Source organism: Equus quagga, chromosome 7 (genome assembly GCF_021613505.1).
Source record: "Equus quagga isolate Etosha38 chromosome 7, UCLA_HA_Equagga_1.0, whole genome shotgun sequence".
Taxonomy (NCBI): domain Eukaryota; kingdom Metazoa; phylum Chordata; class Mammalia; order Perissodactyla; family Equidae; genus Equus; species Equus quagga.
The window spans coordinates 72,844,851-72,851,470 of NC_060273.1; the positions used below are offsets into that span (position 1 = coordinate 72,844,851).

The 6,620-nt window shown below is 42.1% G+C and overlaps 1 long non-coding RNA gene across 1 annotated transcript; it reads right to left on the reverse strand.

Moving 5' to 3' along the window:
- Positions 1-543: 543 nt before the first annotated feature.
- Positions 544-5,098, reverse strand: LOC124242479 (uncharacterized). The gene is made up of 3 exons (XR_006889457.1): positions 5,019-5,098; positions 4,402-4,514; positions 544-3,527 (listed from the first exon to the last, which is right to left on the reverse strand). It is a non-coding gene; the product is annotated as an uncharacterized LOC124242479 (long non-coding RNA).
- Between the last annotated feature and the right edge of the window lie 1,522 nt (positions 5,099-6,620).

Sequence of the window (6,620 nt, forward strand, 5' to 3'; positions counted from 1 at the left end):
GCGGGGCCAGGGTCGGAAAGTAAATTATAAGCACCAGTTGCCCCAGGGAGGAAGCTACAGTTTGGGAGTGGGGTGTGGGAGCAATTTGGGAGACCCCATTGTGAGGAGTGTTGGCTACTAGGATGGAATGCATTTAGCGATGGGGTTAAGGAGAGAGATCATAGCCAAGCCAGAGAGGAAAAGTGTGGAGACAGGAAATAGAAGCCAGAACACTTGTAACAGCTTTTTACTGTGCCATTTACTCTGTGCTAGGCCCTTGGCTGGACACTCCCTTTACTTTATTATTTTGATCCTCCCAAAATCTCTATTTCACAGATAAAGAAACTGAGGCCCAGAGAGGTCACGTAACTTGCCCTAAACCACAAAACTAGTAAAAAGCAGAGCCAGGATTTGAGCTAAATATATCTTAATCCAAAGCCTTTGCTCTTAGCCACTGCTCTTGGCTATTCTAACCCAAAGTGCTCACCAGAGGTGGAAGCAGAGGCCTGGAGAGGACAAAGATGAGCCCGGATTATAAAAGCATGCTTACTATTTATTCCATATCTAGATATATGACATGCATTAGAACAATAAACAAATTAGATCTTCAATTTACAGAGGCACAGAGAGGTTAAATAACTCACCGAGGCCACAAAGCCAGTAAGTAGGTTAGTGGAGGATTTGAACCTGGGTCTCTGAACCCTGTCAAGACTGTGCTCTTCAGTATATCCGGCGACCTCCCTTCTCTCATACCATTAACTTCCAGGTAAAGCAAATGAGCTCTGTCTCTTATAAGTTCTGTTCCACAGATGCCGTGTTCCCAAAGATGTTTAGCAAGAGAAAATAGGTTTGTAAAAATGCTATACTAAACAAGGTCAAACAGATTTCTAAAATCTAAGACTCTCCCAGCATCTAACCTGCTAATGCTTATTGTAAATATCCAAGATAGAGATACGATAAGCAGAAAATCCACAACTTATTTGACTACAGAACCATTTTTTCTCGGATAAAGTTTGGGCCATGGTTGGCCAATGTGTCTACCACAGATACAGCTTTCCTCCTACGCCCTCACCTCTGTGCAGCAGGATGGAGGTTTTTAAAAAAACCAGCACTCACACTTTTTGCTGCCTATACCTGGATCTTACGGCAGCTGAGCTGCCACTGGGACGTGGTGAGGTCCCTCTTTGTTGCTCTCTTACTGCCTCTTCAGGATCCCACTCCAAATCTCTATCTTAAATGCCCTTCCTTATATGACCCATCCGCTCCCAGGTGTAGGGAGTCGCATAGAGATCATTCCACTCTGATAAAATATTAATAGAAAAGAATGGCTTCTTTCACTAAGCCATCTTATGGAAGGGGCTCTGAAAGGGAAAGTCAATGCAGAGAAATGCCTCTTAGTGGTGGGATTTTGAGCATGAAGTTCAGCTTGTGCCATGTGGAGTGGGTTGTAGGATCTTGCTGCTGTAAAGCACAGGCTGCAAGCTGCTCTGACTGAGGATAAAACCAGCATGAGGACGAGAATCTCACGATGTGACATCAGGGGTGCAAACTGTACAGCTAGGATGTTCTGGTGGGTTGGGTGAGACCAAAGAAGAACCCTAGAATAAATTTTCAAATTGACATGTATGGAAAACTTGAGATTAGGCAGCCATAGTGCCATCTAAAATTGAGGAAATAAATCTAAAATATTTTATTTCATAAAGACATTTTCTTTGAATTCTCCTAAATTTTGTAATAGTAAAATTAACATCAGCATTTGATAACCTTGCATTGACGTGAAGGTCTGACCTGAGCCAAAGGGAACGAGAAGGCACCAACTCTAGCGCATCTACACGGGTCATTCCTGTGGTGCAGTTCATCGGCTTCTGACCTGGTGCAAAAGGCTGTGGAAGCAGAGTTTCAGTTGGCCCAGTTCCTACCACAGGGAGTGGTTGGTGGGAATCACTTCACGCTTTCATTCCTTCACCCATTTGCTAGTTACTGAGTGCCAACTGCAAGTCAGGCACTGTGCTTGGTCCTAGGAATACTGCAGAAGGAGACAGACACAGTCACTGCTCCCAAGGGACTGCGCAGCAGTGGAGAAGATGAATGTCAATCAAATTCTCACATCCTGTTAAGAAAGACACAACCTCCCTACCCCTGTATATTTACACTATCTCCATGATGTGGGGAACTTGGCCAATGAGATACCCTATGTCTAAGCCAAGACGTTAAAGGAATGCAATAGGAGACAACATTTCAAGAGATGAAAACAATCTGAGCAGAGGTCGAGGCCAGACAGTGTATGGCTCATCCTATTAAGTAAGAGAGCTCTGGCACAGACTAAGGGGTCTTAGCAAAGGAAGGTGATGGTATGTGATGCTTATTTAATATCTAAAACATCTCCCAACCTGCTCCTCCCCATCTCAGTTAATGGTACCTCCATTTTTCCAGTCTCGTAGGCCTAAAGCATCTTGGCCTCGCCCTTCACAACTGTCTTTCTTGCACACACAACATCCAACACTCCTCACTACCTGCACTGCTACCATCCTGGTCTATTTCTCTCTTGGATTATTGCACTGGCCTCCTAACTGGAATTTTTCTCCTTCTGTTTTCACTCTTGTTTCTTTTCTGTACAGCAGCCAAGTTTTCTAGTGGCTTCTCATTTCCTCTAGAGTATAAGGTAAAAGTCCTTACAGCGTCCTAAGGGTTTGAATCCTATATTATCTGCCCGCCACCACAGCGTCTCTGTCCCTATCACCCATTGCTCCCCTCCCTCCTTTCTCTGTAGCCACACTGTTTCCTTAGTGTTCCCTAAACACACCAAGCACTTTCAGCATCAGGGCTTTTACAAAGGCTGTTGTCTCTCCCTGGAGTGACCTCTCCTGGTTGTCTGGCTCGCTCGCTCACTTCTTTTAGGCCTTTGTTCAAATGTCACTTTATTAGAGGGGACTTATCTAACCTTCTTATACAAATCTGTGTCCCCTGCAGCTTTTTTATTCACCTTAACCAGCTTCTTTTTGCTTCATAGAACTTATCACTATTTAACAAATCATGTATTTATATATTTCATTATTGTCTATCTTCCCATATCCTAGAACGTAGGTTCCATGAGAGCAGCTTTCCATTATCCCCACAGCCTTGGACATACTTGGCCCTCGATAAATATTTCTTTAACAATTTATTGGATGATTAAGTGATGCAATAAGACACAGCATCGCACCAGCCCTAAAGCTTGGAGGACTTGCCAAATTCCAGTGACATTCAGCTTAGTTCGTCTCTCCAGCCATTGTTATTGTCCTTCTTACTACTTGTTATTCACACATCTTCTTTTGCATGAAACTACAAAAGTAGCTTATGTCCTCCCTGGAGAGTGCCATTTTCCTAGGCAGCTCCTCTCCCTGATAATGATCCAGCATCTATTTCAATGGGGTTAGTTCAACAGGTGAGCCATGTATGTCTAGTCATTTCGGGGCTCTCCCCACACCTGGTTGTTTCAGGAGACACTCTTTCTAGTAGCCTGGGCTCCAGCCAGAGAAGAGATCTGCTGTGTGTGGGAACCGTGTGACCTGAAAGAAGCAGAAGAGGAGGTAAGTTCAGATCATCAAAAAGTGAACAACAGCATCCTCTTTAATGTCCCTCTTGACTGCCACCTTTTGTACTTGGCATGTGTGTAGAATTTTAAGAAAAATCTGAATTTACTAGTTTACCATGACTAATGGATGCTTCATTTTCCAAAGGAACCCTGAGGTTCCTTTTAACCAGCAAGCTTTTCCCTCATACATGTAGGATAGAATTGGGGCCGCAGAAATTCCCTCTGCATTTTACAACAGAGGCACCTGATGGAGATGTCACAAGGAAGGAGGCCTGAATTCTGATTCCAACCTTGCCACGCAAGGTATGACCTTGGGCAAGCCCCTTAGCTTCTCTGTGCTTTAATTTCTTTGCTTATCATTGCTTAACCGATAGGGCTGTTGTGAGGACTATGAGTTGTGCTTCTCTTGGTGCCCAGCGTAGAACAGAACCTCAACAGACAGTAGCTCTAGGGTGAGAGACATATCTAACGTGTTCAGGAAATTCACCGGCCGTGCTTATGCATTTCTGTATGCATGTTCCTACTCGGTGTTACCTCTGTGGGTATATGCATCACGGGCAATTTGCAGCTTCAGTTTACAAGAAGCCAATATTGGGCATGCTTACCTACTGTGTTCTGGGTGGCTTCCAGGGGCTGCTCTAGGATCCTGGAGCACGTTGTAAATGACCATCCCTTGCAGTATGTTCCATGCCTGCAGATTCTGAGTTTTTGCTTTCTGTTTCCATTTGCTGTCCGAGCATTATTTTAGCTTCTCACTTTGCAGATTCTATTTGCATTTACTTTTTTCCATAGTCAGGAAAGAATGTTGAGAAAGGGGATGAAGGATAGGATAACAAATAAAGCTGTACCTGCTTAGCTGGCTGGATTTCCTCCTTCTTAGTTTGATGTGGCACTGTTGATTTCCCTGCTTGGAAATAAGCTCGTTGCTTCCCATCTTGCCAACCTTTTGATCACTGTCTTCCTTTAGCAAGAAAAAACAACCACCACCAAAATTTCATTTGCCATATAGTTTAGTTGAATTTATAGCTGCTGTCACAAAATAAAAGAAAAACCTCACAAATAAGAATACAGCGAATCCTAGGATTAGGTTACCTCTGAAGTTTTAAAAAATTCCTCAAGGCATTTATTTGCAAATTGGACTTCATTTGCATATTTATAAGCATAATACAAATGTATTATTTATTGAGTGGTCCAGGTATGCCTGCTAAAATGAATGATTGCAAATTCAAACTTCATTTAAAAATCCTCATTGTAAATCTAGTCCCCCAAATTGCAGGAAAACTGGGCTTTTCAACTCTGCCTTTTCTGATCTATTCAAAATACTCTAGGCTCCACACTATGAGCAACCATTCTCAGGATCATAGGCCTGTGGATTTAAAGAGAATGGTTTCCAACATATAAAATTACAAAATACAAAATAATTTACAATGTCAAAATTGCCTGTTCCCGTTGGGTTGCATCTTACCTGTCCCTTCCATCACAGCGATACCCATCCCAAAGATGGTCTGGCAAGTCTTCCTGCAGAAGCATGATCTCACACTTAGGCAGTTTCAGTTGTCAATGACTCAGGATTTGGGAGTTTCATGCCTTGATAAGTTGTCTAACCTGTAGGTACAAGCCTGAGAAGAAATCCAACTTGAGCTGGTGCTGATTCCTGCTGATCTCAGATGCCATGGGCCACAGAAAACCACACCTCCCAGATCCAAGGCAATTGATGAGTCACTAATGGGTACATGAGAAAACAAAATTAAATGAGCAGACCATTGTTTGGCTTTTGGCCACTTGTGCTTTACAATTCACCATCCATTTTAAGTGAAGCAATGTAGTAAGTATGATAGCTATTTTTTGTTATGATTACTCTCTTTGGTGAAATGTAATTATAGACAGAAAATGCTGAAAATAGAGGAGTATTTGCTAAAGCATCTATCAAGGCTTTTTTTTGCAAAATATTTTTTTCTTCAGGATGCTAGAAGACAATTTTTTCCTTGTAGAGCCCCATGATGTTCTCTGTATTATTGGGAGTGAGACACTGGTACAATGACAAAGTGCTGGCCCTGTATCTTGGCTTCCTTCTGCTTGCCTATTGTATTATGTAGCTGAGCACTGGTTATTACCTGTGGGAACAGCTTACACTATGGGATTAAAGAGCATCTTCTTCTCCTATTCTAATTCAACTAAACAATCACTTCCTGATCTTCTAATAGATGCCAGGAGTTGTTTTAGACTCTAAAGGTGAAAGGATGAGTAAGACACAGGTCCTGCCCTCAAAGATTCCGTTTATAAACAGAGATGTAAATAAAGAATTATAATGCAGTGCCATTCGTGCTTTGATACTTGACATTTGGCTAAAGGCTGAAAATTGTGAACCAGAAGATGAGTAAAATGGATTGTTCTGAACTGATTTACCTCCTAAAATCTAAAAATGACTTTAGTTTTTACTGCAGAAGAAATAAAAATGATTGCGTAATTACGCAGAGATAACATCTGCTTTCTCCATTTGTGTATGAGGGATTGGATTCAGCTGTAACTGAATAAACAGTTGCTTCTACAAATTAAGTTGGATTTTTTTTTTTCTGCTATGAAAAGCCAGAGGAAGGCAGTTGCCGTGTTGGTTCAGTGGCTTGAAGACACCGGGGCCAAGATCTCTATGGTCCTTTCTCTTTGGAATGCCGAAAGACTGCAATGGCTCCTGTTATCACATACTGTTTCAGAAAGGAAGAATGGGGAGCAATGGTAAATAAGGAAAAAGTAGCATCTGTATCATGAGACTAGAAATGTTTCCAGATACTCCTGGCAGAAGCAGATACAGTCATGCATCACTTAACGACTGGGATACCTTCTGAGAAATGTGTTGTTAGGTGATTTCATTGTTGTGCAAACATCATAGAGTGCACTTATACAAACCTCGATTAGATAGCCTATTACCACCTAGGCTTTCTGGTACTAATCTTATGGGACAACTGTCATATATGTGGTCTGTCATAGACTGAAATGTCATTAGGTGTCATATGACTGTATGAGTCACATGGCCAACCCTAGCTTCAAGGGAGTCTGAGATTACAAGAGG